This window comes from Antrostomus carolinensis, unplaced genomic scaffold (assembly GCF_000700745.2).
Source record: "Antrostomus carolinensis isolate BGI_N321 unplaced genomic scaffold, ASM70074v2 scaffold11195, whole genome shotgun sequence".
Taxonomy (NCBI): Eukaryota; Metazoa; Chordata; class Aves; order Caprimulgiformes; family Caprimulgidae; genus Antrostomus; species Antrostomus carolinensis.
This window is the reverse complement of record NW_010317112.1, coordinates 60558-82159: the sequence shown is the minus strand read 5'-3', so window position 1 is coordinate 82159 and position 21602 is coordinate 60558. Positions and strand designations below refer to the sequence as shown.

Here is a 21602-nt window from a genome sequence, read left to right as displayed (position 1 = left end):
GGTTCGCCTCGCGTCCCCGAGGTTCCCCCCGAACGCTGCCCGTGGTTTAAAAATTGTTATTTCGGCGTGAGCGTGCGGGAGCCAGGCTCACTTTTACCGCCGCTGACGCTGTCAAAAACGTCGTGGCTTCGGCAGTAACAGCAGCGAACCCCCCTCCTCCGCCGGGTCACCCGCTCCGCGAGAGAAATTAAACGCTGATAATCCATTAGCTTCATCTTCCCCGTTTACGCGAGAGTGATGAAGACTTGCTAATTAATTTACATACGGGGGAATGATCGCTGAAGGAAGGGAAAAAAACCCCGTTGCACCTGCTCCGCCGAGACTTGTCATCTGAAGCTGGAAGAGAGCTATAAATCATGTAAACTGTTCGCGGCGGAGTCGGCTTCCGAGAGCTGCAGGATTATGTATCCAAATGCTGAATTTATATTTCCCACTAGGAAAAGCCTGAAACTCAGGTCAGATATAAACTGCATCATTTCATTTAAAACGGAACTGTAGTTATTTATTGTAATTCTGGAGGGGATTTTTCTTCTCTCCTGATGAAATAGAAAGTACTACAGAGCATATAGTAGTGACTGTAGCCTGAAATCTCTTGCAGAGTTGGAAGTGTTTGACAGTATGAGGCTGATGCTTTAGAATCACATATGGAAAGACTGAGAATAATCAGGCTGTTGAATTTTACTTTCAGTTTTTAGTCTGTACAAAAACATATTTTCTGAGATATGAGAAACAGAGAGAACTTGGACTAGGGAGACCACAACTTCCATTGAAAAGGTTGACTTTCTCAACTACAGCAACTAAAATCTGTGTGATGTCTGCTTTGATTATTTCTGTCCTTTGAAAAAAAAAAAAAAAAAAGTTTTAAAATGTGACAAGCTGCTTCCAGAGAATTTTGCTAATTGCCTCTGGGGCAGGACTGTAATAGTTCTTGACACTTGCCTGTTAATTGAGCTGAGCTGGAGAGAACTGTTACTGTTCAGGAAGATGTTTGTGTTTAGGGATATTTATTCCTGTGGCAGGCACTTCTCCATAAATTAGGAAATGGGGATTTTAGGCTCATGGTAATATGCTAGAAATTATTAATACTTTTGTTTTATGACATCCATGAATTTTCATGTATTTGACTAGTTTTGTTGCTGGCAAAACTAGACTATGGTTTTGTCATTTCACATGGAACTGATTTATATTGGGGTTAATTGCTTTAGTAGCCTAACGTATGTTTGATAATACTGTAAATGGCAAATACTATTAAATTATTTTGTTCCAATTATGTAAAAATATTGCTTTCTGATTAAAAACGTGTGTTATAGATGGAGACTGTACACTGCATTAAGTCATGTCATCAGAATGAGGGTATTAAGGAGCTTGTGTTCTACAGCACGTGTGATTTGGAAGTTTAGGAAGTTTTGAGCTTATTGTAAAAATGTGCAAATGTGTGTGGCAAAAGAGGGCTATACTAGTAAAATAAACTAATAATAACCCAGAAATCTATGAGGTAAGCAAGAACATATGAGCTAGGCTAACCACTCAATATGCTTACTTTAAAACAAAGCGTGGATGCAGTAGTTTTCATATCACTGTTCTACAGCAACAAAATAAGGGAGCCAAAAATAGGCACAAGCTGGAAATAATAAGACAAAAATTTAAAAGGAGACTAGTCAGAGGGGAAGAAACATTTTGAAATTGAATCTTTCTGTTAAATTCAACACTGCATGTCATTGTTGAACTGATTCATACTCACATATATAGAAGTTTATGACATTTAAGGTGGAAGCCTCAGTCTAGTCTATAACAAACCAATCAAAAGAGATTCTTTTGTTGAGGATTTGGTTTATCAGAGAAAAAGAGATGGTAGAGGTCAAATGACAGTCAATAAAGGTGGACTTCCTTGGCTTTATTTTGGAACAGGAGAGCCATTTGTTTTCTTCTCTGATTCTTCTGTTTCTGACTGGAAATGCCATCATGAATAACAGTCCCCAAAGTGGCCAAAGTATATAAATTAGTGGACATTTATTGGTCTGAGATAGCACTGTGATAGAAATACTTTTTCTGTGCAACCAGCGTTGTTCTGGCCAGTGCTTTGGTTGTGTAGATCATACATGGATAACATGGAAGTTATGAAAGATTAGGGGTTTATACAATTTCTGTTATTGCTTGAGTTTCGGTCCAGTGTATATTTTTAAGTGAAATTTATAGTTGGCTGCTGGAGAATGGATAAGGGTACATGGAAAAGCATTTGTTTCTTTTCTAATCTAAAATGAAAAGATCATTTGTCAGCCAGAAAGATGCAGGGAAATGTGTTTACAGTCACCAGCTTTATTGTACCTACAATAATGACTTGATTGCGTTTGATAGAATGAATTGTGGGCTTGGTGACTTCAGTGAAGGGCAGACCTGCCTACCTTTTCAACAGGTTGAGCATGCTTTTTCTATAATGAAATCACAGTGCTGCATGTTTCTTGATGGACGCAGCTTTGCAAGGAGCTGAATGGAGAAGAGTTAGTTGTCTGCAACATTGCTCACTGTTCTCTTAATGGTATACAAATAATTATGTGGCAGCTGGTCTGTATTTGTAGTCATGTGAATATGCCCTATTTTCTGTAGCTGTGTTTGAATTGTACACCGCCATAAGAAAACTTTTGAACAGGTTGTTCAGTTATTAACATGAAAGTAGTAAAAGGGGCGTGGGTAGCTGTATGTCTTAACAGAAGCTTATGTGAAGTTTTTGGATAGCAACTTCCATATAGAAAGGATCGTACTAGCATTTGTGGCATATATGCATAGAGTCCAACCAAATTCCTTTTTATGGCTGTTTATATAGTAAGCAGGAGCCCATTAAACTGGCAAGGAGGACAAATATTTAATGAAGACCTAAAGAGGCAATATCATTTCAGTATGTTTGCAATGCACTTCTCTGTTTAGTTGCTGATTAAATCTTTTGATCTCAAGGAGAGCTTCTAGTCATCTGTTTTGATGCAATGTTCTATAAAAACACGTCAGCTAGAGGGGTAGGGGTTTAAGTCTTAAACTGTTTTCTCAAGATAAAAAAATTGCATGTAGTCCTCTCATAGCCCCAGTTGAACTTTAGTGGGAATAGTGGGAACAAAAAGACTGGGAAAAGGGGAGCAGAATAGGAAGCAGTTAGTTCTTCACTGTAGTAATTCAGGGTTTCATTCCTGAGTTAAGCAACAATCTTATCTAATCTCAGTCATAAAGTCACCACAGTCTACCTTAAAGCCAGTTAAGTACTTTGCCCTGTTGCCATTTCTGGAAAGATGTTTCAAAACCTCTCTCCTAATACTTAGAATTTTCTTTGAACTTCCAGCCTAAATACATTCTTTGATTTCTAATTTTTAATACCTCAATGTTGTTGTTTAAAAACAACTCCTTCCTTGTTGTGTAGCCCTCAATAAATTATAAACATTGATCATGTGCCTTCCTTGGCTTTTATTTGCTAGGATCAAACAAGCAGAGCAAGCACCTTTTAGTCTGTCTAGTAAAACAGAGTAAATAGGAAGATACAGAGCCTAGTAACTTGATTCTCCTGAATTCTGAACGTACCTTATCTGCATCAAATACCTTGTACCTCAAGTGTTTCCTCAAAGTCTTGAATAATAGCGCTAATGCTCCACTTGGTCTACTGAAAATACTTTATCAGATATTGGTGAAGATCAAGTTTGTTTTACAGATATGCCAGATTGGCTTAATCTTCGTGCAGTAAGCTAGACATGGGCATGTGATTTATCTTTTCCTGTTGCTCTCAAATGATAAGATGCCATGTAATCACAGAAATTCTGCTATCTGTAATCATGTGTCTTTGAAGAGTTACTAAACGTTTTCCCATGTCTAATATACCTATCCCAACGGTCCTCCAGTTTCTTGTGTAAGTTAGTGAGAGCCTCCTCTGTATCAAGAGTGCTTCCTGTAACCAGTTTTTATCAAAACACTTCTACTTTTTGCCAGATTCACAGACATGAAATAAGATGAGTCTAAAAAAGGATTTTAAATAAGTCCATTCAATATGTCACCATTAATCAGTTTTATATCCACTTCACTTTTGTGTTGCACCCTGTCTTTTCCAACTCAGTAAATAATTGCTGGGTGATACTATATCAAAATCTCCACTGAAATCTGGAGAGATTGGACTCTGAATTTCCTTTACCTTAATATTTACTTTTAAAAGTTAACTTATTTATTCCAGACTAATATGTCTTTTAAAAGTTATGTCAAAATTGTCCAGTTTTTTTTTTAAATTGTCCTTCTTATTGTTAATTACTTTTTAATTGAAAAAAGAAACCCCCAACTTATCATACATTGATGTCAAGATAACAATTGCCTAGGTCACTTACTTCTGTCTTCTTACTCCTAAGCACCACATTTTCTACTCTCCAATATACTTTGCACTTTGATCTGTCTTTTTTTTTGCTACTCACTGTTTAAAGGAGTAGTGCCATACAGATTTCTGCTGATGATACTAGGCCCTTTGTAAATTCCCTACCCTGTGGCCACTCCATATTGGAGGAAATATAATTTAGTCGCTCAAAAGCCATTATGCCTAGTGGTTGAGAACAGGGGACTGATCCAAACACTTTTTTTAATACTTGGTTTCATTTCCTAGGTCAGCTTTGTGTCCCTTCTGCTTCTTTCTTTCCCCATTCCCCCTTTACAATTGCTCTCCATTCTGTTTGGCCGCTCAGATGTTATTCTCTTGAGACTTAACAAAAAAAAAAATGGATACAGATGGAATATAATGGGATTTTCATGATGGCATGGGCAGCACTTGAAAATTGAGTCATTGAATTACTACTGAAAAGGTACCACAAAAGTGGAAAGTAGTAATTGTGACTGCATAATTTAAAATTTACTTAGGTTATTCTGTTAAATGATAGATTAACCTGTGTTTGTGATGAGTAAATTTGTTGAAATTATTTAAAAGTATTGCAGTTCTCTAGATATCACTTTAGGAAGACAACTAGTTCATGTGGCTCCACAGAAGAAAATGTCTTGCTGCTGAAGGGCTTTGAAGCGCTTTTCTCAGTTTTACGTCCAAGTTTCCTTGACCTCAAAAATGAAGAATCTCTCCAGGATTCTGTCTTCTGTTGGGATGTCTTTCTTTCTTTTGTACACCTTTCTTGGGTGTTAAAGCAGGTTCCTATTTTCAATCCAGCCCTTATTTTTACTGGTATCTGTGAAACAAGTGACAGTTACCAGAGCTTTATCAGTTTTACTGCTGCCTACATGGTTTTGATTGGAAACTGTGGAATTGACCAGAATCTTTTGCTAATGTTGCTGCAGGACTGCAACTCCATCTGTAGCCTCAAAAAACCATTACTCTTTCATGCATATTTAGAGGTTTAGCTTTTGTAATTATTAATGTAGGAATCTATTCTGTTCAAATATTGAAGAAGTTTCTATAGGGAAAAAATGCAGTTAAGCCCCCTTGGCTAAAACTAACAAATAGATTTGGAAGTTTTTAAGCCTAGAGAAGAAAGGTAAGCCCTTTGTATTAATGAAATAGATGTTTCTAACCAAAATGTGAAGTAAGTGAAAAAGCTACTAAGGGGACATATGTGCTGTAATGGCTTGAATAACTTCAGCTGGAGTAAGAATATGAGTACATTTAATTAATTAAGCTAAAGTCTGGTTTTGAAACAACTGCATTTTTTAAATGTTTCATTTTTAAAAATAAAAGTAGTATTTTGCATTAATCTTTTATTGCATTTTGACATTGCACGGTTTTTTTAAACCTTTCACTAGTGGTAGTACATAGCAGTAGCTTCGCCTTTATATAGGTAGTGGAACTGCTTACACAAAAGATCAAATGGATATATAACCACAGAATCACAGAACTGGAGAAGGTGGAGGGGACCTCTGGAGCTCATGTAGTGCAATCCCTCCACTTAAACCAGGGTCACCTATAGCCTGTTGCCAAGGGCTGTCTCCAGTTGGGTTTTTAATATCTCCAAGGATGGATACTTTACAGCTTTGTTACACAAAATGTTTCAGTGTTGGACAACCCTCACATGAAAAATGTTTTTTCTCGTGTCAAATGGAATTTCTTGTATTTCTCTTTATGCCTTCTGCCTCTTGTCCTTTCACTGGATGCTACTGAGAAGAGTATCTGTGTCCTCTGTTCTTCCTCCCACCAGGCATTTATTAATACTGATAAGATCCCTCCTGGGCCTTCTTCAGGCTAAACAATCCCAGCTCTTCCAGCCTCTCTTGTTATGATAGATACTCCAATCCTCACATAAACTCTGTGGACCTTTAAGGGATGCACACGAGTATGTCCATGACCTTCTTGTACTGGGGAGCCCAGAACTGGGTGCATCACTCCAGATGTGACCTCAGTGGTGCTGAGGGGAAGGATCACCTCTCTCAGCCTGCTGGCAGTGCTTTTTCTAATGCAGCTTTCTAATGCAGGAGGTTGTTGGCCTTCATTGCCACAAGGGCACTTTGCTGGGTCATGTTCAACTTCTTGTCCACCAGGACCACCACCCATCATTTTCTGCCCAGTTACTTTCCATCTGGTTGGTCCCTAGCCTTTTACTAGTGCACAGGGTTTTTCTTCTCTGGGTGAGGAATGTGCATATCTTTCTGCAGAACTTCATTTCTCCAGCCTGTTGAAGTTCCTCTGAATGGCAGCACAACTACTCCCTGGATATCAACCCTTTGGGCTGCACCATTAGTAAGTGGCCTTCTGCTGAATTCAGTGGCACTGATCACAGTCCTCTGAGCCCAGCAGTTCCACCAGTTCTAATTTCACCTCTCTTCCATACTCTGTCAGTAACAGTGTAGATTACTACTGCTGTGGGGCCAGGATAATTAACAGATAAAAATGTCTTTTCACCATCTTTTCTTGTTCTGATTTAATAGCACTGGCATATGTGTGTACATACACACACACTAATTGACAGTTGTCTTTTGTCTATGTTTTAGTGTATGAGTGTGAATTACCCATACCATATGTTTGACACAGGGAAGATAGTGTTATTTTATATATCACACAGACACTGCAATTTTTTGCATTAATTTTTTTTTTCCTTCATATTTTTAAGGGAGAAGGACCCTCTGGGCTTGATATAGTTACAGAGATTTTTGAAATGTGTAGTCTTAAAATTGATTGTGAAATAGGGGTGAATTAATCAGGCTATGGCTGAAGTTCATGAAGCCTAAATGGCCTTTCATTCAGCTGAAGCAATTGTGTATCTTATGTTAGAAAAATGCAAGGGCTTTAAATGTATTTTTGCTTCAAATGGTGAAAAAACTTGAGGAAAATTGCTTCTGTATTCCACATTTCCTTTTGCTATGCCACACTCACCTGCTTTGTCAGCAGCAGCAAGCAGAAGAGACACCGGACTACCCTCGTTGTAAGCAAAGTTTAAGATTTCTAGGGTGATACTTAGTGCTCTGTTTAAGCTTGGTCTAGGATCAAGCTGTTTTGTCTTAGAAACACGTATTTAATATTGCTTGAACAGAAGCTTTCTGTTGACTTATCAAGTTATTAATGCATTTGCTTTTAGCTAAAAAGCTGAATTTTCTTTGTGCATGTGTGTGTACATGGAAGAGTGAGGAAAAGGAACCTTTTCATCATATGAAGGCTTTCCATTTACAGAACACTGCAAAAGGTAGTACTTAAAATATCGAAAGTGCTAATTCTCTTTTTTTCTCCTCCTTGAAATGAAGATATGGCATCTTAGGGACACAGTGATGAGCTAACTATACTTTCAACTTTATACCTTGACACTGATTTCAAGAAGCAATCTAGCTGTTGCTGTTTGATTCTGAATTCACATCCTGTTGGAGCTCCATTAGAAAAATGGAAGAATTTTGCTTCTCTGTGTGATGAATTTGGAGATAAAGTGGCTTTTGGCATCTAAGCTGCAGTGAACAGGTGGGAATCAAAAAAGTGCTAATGGGCACCTGTGCAAATACACAGGTCTAACCTTTACCTTTATTTCTAAAATCATTATAAGTGCATATGCTCATCATCTGAATTTCGGAAAAAATAATTGCTTTTGGTTATCCTTCTTTTTGTTGTGTCTAAAATTTCCTGTTTATGCTGTACATCTCTTTAACTTGGAAAAGCAGAGCAAATCCTTTTCAGCTGGTGCTATAAAAGGTGCAGGTATAGTTATTAGGTACAATGTTACACATTACCTGCAGAACAATGGAGAAAATTATTTAATATTTTTTTCCCCTACTGTGATTCTTCAGAATGCTAACCAACCATTTTGTGTATTACATTCAGGTGTCTGCAAGTAAAATCTTACCTTTTTGTCATCTTAAAAAGCATTGAAAGGGAAAAAAGATGCCTAGTTAAACTTTGTATAATACAAACTGCAAACAGAAGACTTTCCTTTTTTTGCAGGGATTGACCACAGAAAACGTGTTCTAGGATTGTATTTATTTACAATGGGATCTTAGTGGATATCTGAAAAATATTGAAAGCCCAAAAGCAAGATAATAGGGAGATAAATTGTGTTGATAAAGGGCAAAATATCAGTTAGCAGAGATACTGTTTTTTAGACATGAGTTTAATAAAATAATCCAAATACTGAGCATAACTTTTTAGTTACTGGATGGGGAGACACTGGGCTACTTCTGTCCTTGTCATAATTTAGCATTTATAAAGTGCTTACTCAGTACAAAACTCTTTATAGATATTAATGATCTTCATTACACCCTCTGAAGCAGGTAGGTGATCTTCTACAAATGAGAAGTATAGGGCACATGTATTTTAGACTTAGAGATCTGATGGGAGTTTGAATTTTGATATAAATTTGTTTGAAGTGTATAAAGGGCAGACTATATCTGTCAGTATCCAAAATCAGCTCTTACAAGATATGCTTTCATTTTTAAGGAACAAAGATACAGGGTTTGATTCTGAACACACGAACATCATGTCTCTGATAATGGAGTCTAGTCAGATGTTGTTTTTCCTGAATTAATGCGTTGGCTATAATACAGAACAATTTTTCGAAGGTCCATACAGAATAGATCTTTAATTTACAAAGATTATGTCAGATTTCACTTCCATTTTTGTGGAAAGGTGGTTACACATGGAAACTAGGAGTTTGTCTTTCCTGTCTCCGCCCTCCTTCCTTGACAGACTTTCCCTCCAGCAATCAGTTGACAGCAATCAGTTTGAGGATTATTTCTGGAAGGAAGTGGTTTACAGCTTTACTTCAACAGTAAGATTAAAAAGAAGGTAACTGTCATATATTTCTTTGGCTTAACTAGTTAAAATCATAGCCATAAATATGCCGTATTACTCAACTAAAATGTTCTGTGCATTTTATACAGTATGCAGACCTTATTAAATGAAAGTTGGCCAAGCCTTGCAAACAATAGTTTGTAACACAAAATACAAAAAAATAAATTTTGACAGGGACTTCAGAATTGTTACTTATTGTTTCTAGATAAACTAATTATGTAAAATCAGCCTTACACAGATATTGTAATTAAATATTTTATCTTCTGACCTTATCACATATGAAGGAAACATAGATAATTCTTAGGATAAAAAAAATTCATGTCAGCCAGATTCTCGAGCATTTTCCAGACCTGCCTCATATTAATGCCCACACTGCCATGTTTCGCATGGTACCATTTGTATAGGGAAGTACTGTCAAAGTTAAGGTGGAAAACCATTTGCAGTTGTCAACCTTGACATTTTCTAGTGATAGAGTCCTAAGATGCAGTGTGAAAATAAGCATGTAAGATTTCTTTTTAGGTTGCAACAGTTGAACATGTTTTAGACTGAATCCCCAAACTTTAGGTTTTGTCAGTCTGAGAAAGATCTGACTCTGATTCCTTTGTACTATGTGGTATATTTAGTTTATTCTGTAAATAAATAGCTCCATTTAGTTAGATGCTCTTTTGTTTGGATTTTCAAATTTATTTTCTTATTTTCCAGAATTTAATTTTATGGCTTTGATTTTGTCCTATACTATTAAATGCTGGTTTTCCAGTAGTTTTGGTAACCTGTGCATCACTGATTTTCTGTCTGTGATATTTTTCCTTCCCCTCCTATAGTAGATAATTGAATATCCCTACAATGCATAGACTTTTTTGTGCTTCTAGGGTTTTCTAAATTCAAAATCTGACATGTGCACTGAAGAATGAAGAAAAAGAAAAGGCTTGTTATTTTCATACTCTACTGCATTCTTATGTTAGCTCCAAGTTTCTGTATCCTAAAGTAAGATCCATCCACCCTGCAAAAAATCCTGAGAGATTAGGCCTTTTTATCAAGTTAGAGAGCTGAATGTTTTTGTTTTCATCCTTTTTTTAATCTCCTCTCAACAAAATTATGGACATTTAAGACATTTATTAAAATATTTGACAGCTGGCTTTTTATTCTTGTACTTTGTCTCCTGTTTCCTGATAGCATAAATAGTGCCAGTGACAGAAAACAAAAACTTCAAAACTAAATTTATCTTGAAGAGATCTGTTATGATAATTACTTGTGGAGTTTTAGCAAATGGAAATAATACAAATTTTCACTAAAGAGTCATTCCTTAAAGTCAGGTAGTCAGGTTTTCAGAGAAGAGCATTGTATCTATTTTCTTTTGAATCCTTATGTGGTCTTATGCACAGAATATTGTGCTTTAATACTCCAAGGAATTGTTCTACTTTGCTTCTTTAATGAAGCAGTTTCCTTTAATCAAACGGAAGCCAATAGAAATGCACAAGTATCCAACATAGGTCTATATTGCCCGCTGGGAGGTATTTAAATTTGTGCTAGCTTGCACTAGAAGGAAATGCTGTTAAAGCATTTTGTTTTGTTTTGTTTCTGTAAAAACACTAATATTCAGTGTGTAAAATTTCCATTAAAAAAAAAATCCGACAACATCATATATACTGATTAAGGCAATTAACTGTTTGGCCAGTTGTAGACTAATACTATACATGTACAAGCTGATCATATTACTTTACACTGTAGATAAAGAATTATGGGCTGCTCTGCTGTTTCTAATTTACTTTTTGTGAGCCTAGGGTATTCTCATTTATTAAATGGAAATAATAATTTGCGTATATATATGTGATGAAGGAAATAACTGTCTAGGTTTTAAATTGCAAGTATTTGTTTTGATGGAGATGATTTTGCATTTATCTATTAAGGATTCCTTGATAAAAAGTTTCAGAGAAGAATTTTAGGATTGCAGAATAATTTTAAATATTCTTAATCTAAAAATACCAATTGTCTCTGCATATAGCTTGTTATATGTGTATTAGAATTTTTACACAGTCTCTGCCTGTACAGTCATGTGCTGTTGATCCTTGTCCCATGAAATATGTTCATTGTGCACAGTTAGTAATAGGAATAGACACTTTATAATTTGTCATTTGTAGATTTTAATGAGGATAATAAGATTACAACAATGTTTATTTTTACAATCTTACTACAATTTTTTTTTTTTTTTTTTTTTAAGCAGTTGGAGCAACCAAAGCATACACAGTGAGTTATATAGGACACTTTGGATAATACTCAGAATTAAGTTTTGGCTTTGTAACTATTGAAACAAAGTTGTTCCATGTGGGTCTTCACTGAATAATATGCCTCATGTACAGTGGTTTAAATCTCCTGCAGTGTGTAACTGAGATAAGCTTGTTTTTACCACTTGAAAATTTACTTACATAAGGCATGAAGGAATTGTAGGTATCAGTGTGGGGCTGGTCAGAAACTTTTGGAGCCAATATATCTGCTGACACACTACTTCAGCTTACTATTTCATGAGAAAATATTAATTCTGTCTAATAGAATTACTGTCTTTGCTACTCCTAAGTGGCTTTAAGGGAACTACAGGTCCCAGGAATCCCAGTTGTAAGACAGAACTTAACACGCTGTCAGCCGGTTTTTTAAATCTGTATAGCTAGGGGAGTTTGTTTAACTTAACTTAATGGAAAAATCTCATTTTTTCTTTTAACAAAGAGCTTGGGGAAACTGCTTTCCTCTTCTCCAAATTATCTAAGAAATTTTGCTTCTTAAGTGGAATAATTTCTTGTACTACTGAAGCTTCAGAATTCCTCAGAACATGAATTCTACCTTCCAGTTAGCTAAGTATCCAAGTATAAAATACCTTCATCTTGACCTCTTAATGTCTGATTTATTCTAATTTTGATGCTGAGTAAATACCTACTTAGCTTTAATACATTCCTGTTTAATGTGGGATGGCTCTAAAAAGTGAATATTGGATATTGCAATCTACTTAGTAAGATCATAAGGAAAACATTTTGCCTACTTGAAGTTTTATAAATTGGCCCATTTTTATTTAATTTAAGGGAATAAGTTTAGAAAGGCTGAGTGAGATGGGAAGGGCTATAAGTGGTTTTCCCCCAAAATAACTAGACAATCCTTTCGAAGGCCCATTCAGCATTACTCAAGACAGTTAACAGCAGAAGAAGGTCCCACCCACTTCTTTGCTGATGATAAGGTTTTTCTTCCTCACTTTAATATATAATGCAGCTGTTTTTTTGGAAGATGCTTTATTCTTTGTTGGAAGAGGGAGGAGCATTCAATGTAATTCAGTCATGCTTTCTTTTTAGTTACAGTTTTTACATTTCTTAGGAGTCCTAATTTCTTGCTCATTTGTCTGTTTCCTGTTGTCTGTCATTAAGTGTAATCAGTATCTAGTACAGACTTCTTTTTATGCGGTCTATTTTTTAATATTTTTTTTTCTTTCAGTCTGTGGTTCCCTTGACACATATTTATGTTTTATTTTTCTAGCTTCTCTAATTTTCTTTTGTATGTTGAGTTTTTGTTTAGTTTTTTTTGTGGTATCTTTTCTGTTTAATTTTTTTTTCATTTAATTTTGTTCACACTTGCTTTCCAATTCTGTTTTTGTTCTATGCTTGTCATTCTTCACCATCTTCCAGTCTCCCAGATCTGGTTTTATGAGTTCTGAAATGAAACCGCAAACCCTGTTGAACTTCAGGTTTTGATTAGTGCTGCTTGGGATGGAATTTTCTTCTGAAATGTTTCTCAGCAGATGACACCGGTTTGTCAAAACTCTACCTGTTCACCTGTATTTTGCCAAAATCAATAATTCAATGGTTCAGGTGCTAACCTGGTATTTGGATTGCAGTAAATTGAGCAGAATCTGAGCTTTCTCTTGCCACATTTGGCTTATACATTGCACTGGGTAAATTTTTAATTTTTTTTTTTTCATTTAATGTTGAAAAACTTGCCTTTGTTATGATGCAGCAGAGACTATCTGTAGAGTATAGCATTGTGTTTCTTGGTGAACCAATCTTTGGCTGACGAGTTTTAGATGTAAATGAACTTTGGAGTTGGGACATTTTTGTCACATCTTAAAGTAAAAAATTTTGTAAGGAACTGTGTGCCAAAAGATATAGATGCCTGTAGTTCATTTTTTTTCTGAAGGAATCTTCAGTATATTATCATTCACTTCTGTGTAGTAGCTACTGGCTATGACAGTGAGTCTATAATTTAGTAGCACAGCATGTGGGACCATAGGACTTGTTCAGGATTTGAAACCTGGTTTGTCTCCTACATGCTTTTGAATCCACATCTTCTGCCTGCTGAGAGAGTGTGCCCACTGTTAGTTCACGGAATGTTTCATGGTAGAATCTTGGATTTGGACCTTCACACTCAAAACTGTCTTATGATTTTAAATATTAATGAGATGGAGAATACAGACATAGTGACCCTACTCCTCCCCTGAAGAAGTAGACTGCACCTCAGATCTCACTGTCCTTAAGAGCAGTTGTCTCAGAGACAATTTCACTTTTGATCTTGGGTTAGTTAGTTAATACCTGCAAAGTAAAATAGTTTCACAAAATGAGTGAGGAATGGACCTTGTTTTCTTGATTTTCCGCCAGCATCTGAAAATGGATGGGCAGGTATAGGGGAAGGTTTATGCTCAGATCCCTCCAGGTTGTTCTTGGTTTCCCATTTCCTGTATGCCTCCTCTGATAGCTGGAGAATGGTGACATTTGCATTACCCAGAAAGCAAGGAGAGCTGTGCTAATGTGTGCCAAAAGCATTCCAGAGAGAAGGCTGTGTTGTATCTGGTTCCTGTGAGTTCTGTGGACAAATAAGGTTGCAATGGGAGGGCTGGAAATGACCTGATTTGCTCTAATGCACTATTTGGGGGAAAGACCTGGGAAGTACTTAGATGTCAATAAAGCTGTCTATTTAGTAGAGGACACTTGAGTGAAGTAAAGAAGTAGAATTTTGAATGTCCAGTAGTGCTACTACTGGCACAATCTCAGAACTGGCTAGTGACATTGGATGTTCTCAGTTTCGTGTTATCAAATGGTATATTTAAAAAAAAATATTTACAGAGAACTGATACTTTGTTTCTGAAAGTGAGACTGATTTTAGAGGAGTCAGTTTTTCAAATTCTGCCTTCATACTTGCAGAGTGTAGTCCTATATATTCATGTACTTTAATATATGTTCACAATGCTTTTTCATAGACATGCTTACAAGTAAGCAGGATAAACTGCTTTACTCCAATGACGTTTTTCCTCTTGTTTTTCACTGAAGGCAAGTAATAGACCTTCTTTATATAAGTAATTGAAACACAGTGGTTTTTAATTGTCAGATTTAACCAAATACATTAGCATGAGTACTTGCAAACATAACATTATTTCTGCTGAAATCCATAGAGCTGTGTGTGCTTGAAGCTGCAGTTGTTTAAATTGATTTTGCGTTGAGTACTTCTGAGAGGAGTGTTTATTTAATATTGAAATATGTTACATATATTCAATTAATAGGTGAGACAATTTGTTTTAAAAAGCCCATGGCATATCAAATTTTGAAAAGGACCTCAGCAGAAGAAAAGTGATATATTGAAATTTACTTTTTCAGTTTAAGAATGTTTTAAGGACCTGACATAGGGAAAGCTTTTAATTACTTTTAGGTGATATTTGGATTGTGGTGTTGAAAGAAAGGCTTCTAACTCTGTAAATTATGATAAATTGGGAGAAACAATACAGTCACATTTTGTACAAAAGAACTTAGATTAGTTAATTATTCTGACTAATAACTGTCAGATGCAGTTAAATGCAGCTATGTAATAGTACTCTGTGGCAAGATTAAAATGGAGGGTGTCTACTGAATGAAAAAATCTTTGAGTTTGCTGACCAGCAGAGGGATAGAAGGACCTGTTAGAAGAAAACCTGGTATATAAAGCACTGTTTCAGTACAGCTGTACTGTAGCCAGGGCAAAAGTGAGAGTTATATACATAAGTAAGTTGAAGTTACAGAAGTTTGTTAACTCATATATACATGGGAGCATTCAATGTTAAGCTGAACTAAATATTTTTATTTAAATCCTATTAAGTTAATAGATATATACCACTTCTTCCTTGTCTACATTCAGTGTATTTCACTAAATAACCATTTTACTTCTTAAGAAATATGTTTACAGGTGGATCAATGTATTTTAGATTTAATTTGGTTTAATATTCCTGAGCTTTCATATATTGATGGGACCTCAGGTCCTATCTGGCAAGTTAAGAGGTGCTGTGTGCATTTGTCTGAGAATAGTTACTTTGTGTGCTAAAGTTATAGATTCACATTATCTCCCAGTGAAAACACAGACAGGTTAAAAATACTGTTGTACCTTCTTGCCAAATAGCAGACTTAACCTGCTGCATTCGAAACTGTTACTTTGAAGATGGTAGGGAGTAAATAGAATATAATAAAAAATTTGATGTACTGTCTTTCTAGGGGGAGCAAAGAATATGAAACACATTGAACAACAGGGTGGAAAGATAGATGTTCATGTTTTAATGGAGTCTAGGTAAGAGCAATGTCTGAGATTAATCCGATGATAAATTAGGTTCTATGCTACTCTCATAGCCTGTGCTCATTGGACTTGTTATTATGTGGTAATCCAGTTTCTCCATATGACACCAGTATGAAAGAGAACTGTGTTTGCCTGCAGAGCCCAGTGCCATCCATTTTCCTGCCTACCTCTCTTACAGACCAAAAAGTGATTGTACATTGTGCTCCATTTCTAGGTATGGCCTTCTTTGCCCTTTATCAGCTTCTGCATTTGAGAAAACACAAGAACTAAGAGTCTGTTTTGCATCTCCTGCGCTTGATTTTATTGGTGAATCAAAAAGATGGGCTCAGATTGGCTGTCAGGAAAAAACCTGAGTTTTCTGCTGTGAATAATCAACAGTTGGCCAGCAGCTGTGTGTGGAAGGGCTCAACTGTAGAGCCTTGTTGTAGAAAGCTAGTGTTTTATCATCCATATAATTGGTGTCTGAAATCCATCTGCAGCCATGTGTCGCCAGATAGCTGAGGTTAGAAATTAACAGTCTCTAGCAGCGATAGCCAATTCCTGAAAAAAAGCATAGATACTGTAAGAATGTGATAATGCTGTAGTGCTGCTGTTCAGCCAGTGTTAGAAGTCAAGGGAAGAATAGAGCCTTAAGCCAAAGTTTTAGTCCCAGAACGTTGGCCAAATTCTAGTTTAAATATATGCTGTCTGCCTATCCTGACTACCTTTACTTTGAGGATAGTATAAGATGAAGAAAATAGATTGTAAAATGTCCATGGTACAGAGGAGCAATTCTAAGTCTGGCATTATAAAATCTGAGACACCCAAAATTAACCTTATGAAGTTTATCTTGCATGCCCCCCATACTCTTCTTTAACATTGGCAAGTGGTGGGTTTTGGCTGTAGCAGATGCTCATCATTCCCTGCTCTTCATTGGTAGTCATCTTAAATGAATTCTGTGTTCAGTCATTTCTGAGGCTAGTGTAAGGAAATAACATCTGTTCAGCTTAAAATTCTTGCTATTTCCTCTTAAGTAAAGCAGCCAGTTCCTTTTATCCTTCTCTCTCTTACTGTTTTTTTTCTTTCCCAAGCATGGTGAATGTTTTTTCATGAAAGACAGCCTGCATGCCCTAAACATTGCCCTGTCATTCTAATTCTTAAATTGAAATCTCTGGTTTTAGGTTTTTATATATCATCTCGGTGTGTATGCTGTCTTTCCCCTGTATTTGTCAGAAAGATTAATATGAGAGTAGACTATTAGCATAGCACAGGACACGATTATATTAGCTAGTTATTGTCTCTCTAGAAAGGTCTCCTATTCCTTTATTGTATGTTTTGTTTGAATTTATTGACTGTAAGAGTAGGATGCCACTGAAGAAAAAAATTATCTCTTTGGAAAGCTAACAAAGAAACAATTCCATATAACACAAGTGTCACAGAAGAGTAGTGATGGTTTTCATTGCTTGCACCTTTAGAGTAAAAAGCACAAACTAATTAATTCATTTAGTGCAATTCTTGGATACTACAGTCACAGTAGTTGAGAGTAGTTGCATAAGTGGACAAACAGGAAAACAGTAAAAGCACTTTAGTATTTAAGGGTATATACTGTTTGAATTCTTCCCCTGAAGAATTCTTCCTTCTGAAGAAGGATGAGGTCACTACACTTCGGTAGGATGACAGAATAATTTAAATTCTGTTTTTAAGAATGCTAACTGTAGCCGGTGAGCCACTGCCTTTCATTTAAAAAGCACCAAAACAAAGGTATTTCACTCAGTAAAATAACAGTACATGTAGCTGAGGGGTTTTGCTGGATAATTCTTAGGAGAAATGAGGAAATAACACAAAGAGGGGAATGAGCCAAATGTTCACAACCTTGTGTAAACGACTTGAAGTGTAAATTCAAACACTGCTTTTTGAGAGCTCTTTAGATGAAATGGTGGATGAAAGTGAGTATCAAGGAACAGAAAAAAAATTGCCTGCTTGTGATTTGTTGTGCTAAGAAAAGTGGAACTTAAACACTCTCTGTAAATAAGTAAGATTGCATCAGACACTAAGTTTCATCATCTGTTTCTTTCCTTAATCAGAAGAAACCTTGAGAACACTGTAATTTTATGTAGCTGTTTAGGTCAGCTGTAGTCAAGCTGATCCCACCTTGAGCAAGAACCAACTCTTTTCCTACTAAAATAATCAAGATAAGAATGGCAAAAACAAATTCATCAGGCTTTGAAGCATTCTGTCTCTGATCTGAGTAATTGTCCCAAGGGATCTCTAGAGAACTTCAGTTTCCTCATTTATTTTTATGGAGCACAATGAACACTTTAGTCTGTTTGGGAAGCAGTTACTAAATCTGCACAGTACACCGTAACTCACTTTTGAAAGACTTGCACCTGCTTCTATTGAAATGTCAGAGAAGCCAGCCTAGGTACTGGATGAGGAAAGGGCTGAACATGCCTCTTGCATCTGTCTTGTCACAGAACTGTTCAGTACCAAGAACTATAATTGTCAAAAAAACCCTTAGTCATGTTGAAACTGTGAAGAGGTTAATTCTTCCAGATTGGGATATTGGGTTTTGATATTGTTTTATAAACTTAGATAATTTTGAAGCTGTGGGTAATACAGTCTTTTATCTAGGCTGGCTTAAAAGTACGAGAGTCTGATGTACAGCATAGGTAATGAGCAAGATAATGATGTGTGACTACTAAAAGTGTTATTTCCTGTACCATTTTGACTCTTACTGTATATGTGGGTACTTAAAACTTGTTACAGAATTAGCATTTAACATCTATTTCTTTTGCTTACCTCTGCTTTAAGACCCTTTTTCCTATTCCAATACAATTCTTACAGGATTGTGTTGGTTTTGTTCAAGCTGTGTGTATTTCTGGAACATGGATATTGAGTGCTTTGGTTGGATTTTTTTGGTTTAACAGTGGTAAAACTAGCTCAGACTTTATTCAGTTCCTTAAAAATGAATTGTGAATACTTCTGTTATAGATTGGAGGCTCATACAATAATTCAGGTTGGAAGACACCTCAGGAAGTTTAGTCCAGCCCTCTGCTCAAAACAGGGTCAGTGTTGAAGTCAGGCCAGGTTACTTGGGATTTTCACAGGCTAGTCTTGAAAATGTCTGAGGATGGAGACTGTGCCACCTCTTGGGGAAAACGTGTTCCCATGCCTGACAGTCCTCATTGTGAAAAGGCTTTTCCTTATATGCAGTCAGAATCCCTCATGTTTCAGCTTACTTCTGTTGTCTTGTGTCCTCCCAGCATGCAACACTATGAAGAGGCTGGCTCCACTGTTTCGATGGCCTTGTTGTGGGCAAGCTCCTTTGTTGTTAATAGTAGTCTTATAGAAGTTTAAGTACTCTATCTCACTTAGAAGATTGGCTTCCTTTTTTGTGGTTCTGATACCAAAAAGGTATTGGAGGCAATTCATCCTACGTGCACATCATAGATATGCATGCTTGAAGAGAAGGCTTAGGGAGACCTTATCAGTGTTTGTAAATATGTGATTGGAGAGTGCAAAGAAGATTAACCCATACTCTTCTCAGTGGTGTGCAGTGGCAGAATAAAAGACAGTGGACATAAACTGAAACACATTAATTCCATCAGAACGTAAGAAAGCAGTTTTTTACTGTGAGGGAGTTCTGGAGTGGGAGTTTTTGGGTTTGGGTTTGTCTTTTTTATTATTTGGAAATAATCTCAAATAATCTCATATAGATAAGTAAGTTTTACATCATGATAAAGACATGAGATGCAAGTTAATGTAAGCCAACTGAAAAATAGCTAGAATACTGTTGGAATAAAACATTTTTTTAACCATATTTTCTTAATTAATTGTCTTTTGTTTAGAAGCATATATCTGTTGAAATGAGAATAAAAGAATTGTGATGTTCTTTCCTCTCTGAATGTACTAGGACTAATTACTTCAGTAATGTTAAGCATTTTAGTAAAACTTGTGGGTTATGTCTCCAATCAGTTCCTATTGCTCCAACAGGAAAAAATAGGTAAAGTATTCTGAGTCATAATATAACCAAAAAATTGTTCTTGTTTTTTATTATGCACCTCTCAGCTTTTATAAAGCAAGTAAGGCAAGTAGAAATTTATTCTGTTATTTGTACAAGCCAAAACAGACTTTTATTTTTTTTAAGGTAACTATTCAGTTTCAGCCTGAACTAAATTTTCCACAGAATAAAATAATTTGAAAATGCACTTGGATTTTTAACAGTGTTTTAAGATTTGTGGCTTTTAACTGAAGATATTAAAAATTAGTTTAATTACTAAATTGCAAAAATAGTGTGTATTGATGGATTGCCAAACATTTCTAAGATGATATTTAAGTCTTTTATTTTCAGACAAGTGTGTATCCTGAAGCATCAACACTCTGTGCTACTATTACTACTAATACACTAATTCATCTTGAAGGAAAATTTCTGGAAAATGGTCTGACTGGAGCCAATGCTTTTGTTGTGCCTAGACCATCCTTCCATGCTACCTTGATCACCTGTATTAGACTCCTGCACAACACAAAACATGAGATGTAAAGGAAATAAACTGATGTAAAATTAAGCATCAGAATTAAAACTTCTGACAACAGAAGTTTGTACTGTTTCACTCTGTAAACAAGCAGTAGATGCCAGCAGAGAGTAAAGGTGTACAGAAGCTAGTCTTTTTTTCCCAAAAAGTTGTTTCTACTGCTGTAGTTAACTTGGTTGGCAGCCAAACACCACACAGCTGCTTTCACCACCTGCCTCCTTCCCCGCCACTCGGGATAGGGGAGAGAATTGGAGGGGTAAAGGTAAGGAGACTTGTAGGTTTAGATAAGAACAATTTGATAACTGTAGTAAAATAAAATTAAAATATTAATGATAATAATATTGATAATTATATATATTTTTTTTTAAATGAGTGATGCACAGTACAATTGCTCACCACCTGCTGATAGTGATCCCAGAGGAGCAAAAAGGAACCCCGAACCTGAAACTGCAATCCCAGAAGAGCAAGCCCGAGTGATTCCTGAGAGAATCCCCCCACTTTCCAGTCAACCCTCATTAATATACTGAACATGACGTAATATGACATGCAATATCTCATTGGCATATCCAAATGCCAATTCTGGGTTTTGATAATTACTACACTTACCCCCTCCCAGTCCTTTGCACTTGCAAATGACCCAAACACAATGTCCTTGTACATTATCAACGTTCTTCTAGTATTAAATCCCATACTGGAGCCAAAACACAGTGCTTTCTAGTTACTAAGAAGAAAATTAACTCTATCCTAAAAAACAACACTTCAATCAAATTACGGATCTAGGAAGTAGGGAGTATTCATTCTATCCCCATTTATATGTGTCTCCTTACAAAGGAGCTCTCCACCCTCCCAGAACCTGGGAAGGGATGCAGTTTGCAATAGATTGTGCTTCTGGTTTGTTGGGGGTCTTTTTAATGTAATTTTTTTTCTTTCCCCTCACAGACTTACTTGAAAACAGGTCAAATACTTCTGCCTCTTGTCCTAGTAGATAGAACTTTTGAGTATGAGTTTGAAAAATTTTCAGCCTTGTGCCACCCAAAGAGATGAGATGATCTGAGCTATTACCATCTAGCAAGTCTAAAATGTTTTAGCTGGTTAAAATGAAAAGAGAGAATCAGTGTGGATACTTTTTTTTTTTTTTTTTTTTTTTTAAAACTGCAGCCATTCCATGGTATTGTCTGGCTAATTGATGTATATAAAAATATGTTGCATGTCATAAGTGACATGTCCTAAGGCAAAGCTCTGCGTAAGAAACACTCCTTGAGATCAGCCTTTCTCTGCCTGGAGATCATTTTCCCACTTGTGCAGTAGTT

The 21602-nt window shown here is 36.2% G+C and overlaps 1 protein-coding gene across 1 annotated transcript in view; it reads left to right on the top strand.

Moving 5' to 3' along the window:
* The first annotated feature begins 374 nt into the window (after positions 1-374).
* The window catches only part of LOC104525341 (heparan sulfate glucosamine 3-O-sulfotransferase 1), a 57175-nt gene continuing 35947 nt past the window's right edge, over positions 375-21602 (top strand). Inside the window, exon 1 of the mRNA XM_010168464.2 lies at positions 375-455. The gene's annotated coding sequence lies outside the window, so the exon portion shown is untranslated. The remainder of the gene's footprint in view (positions 456-21602) is intronic.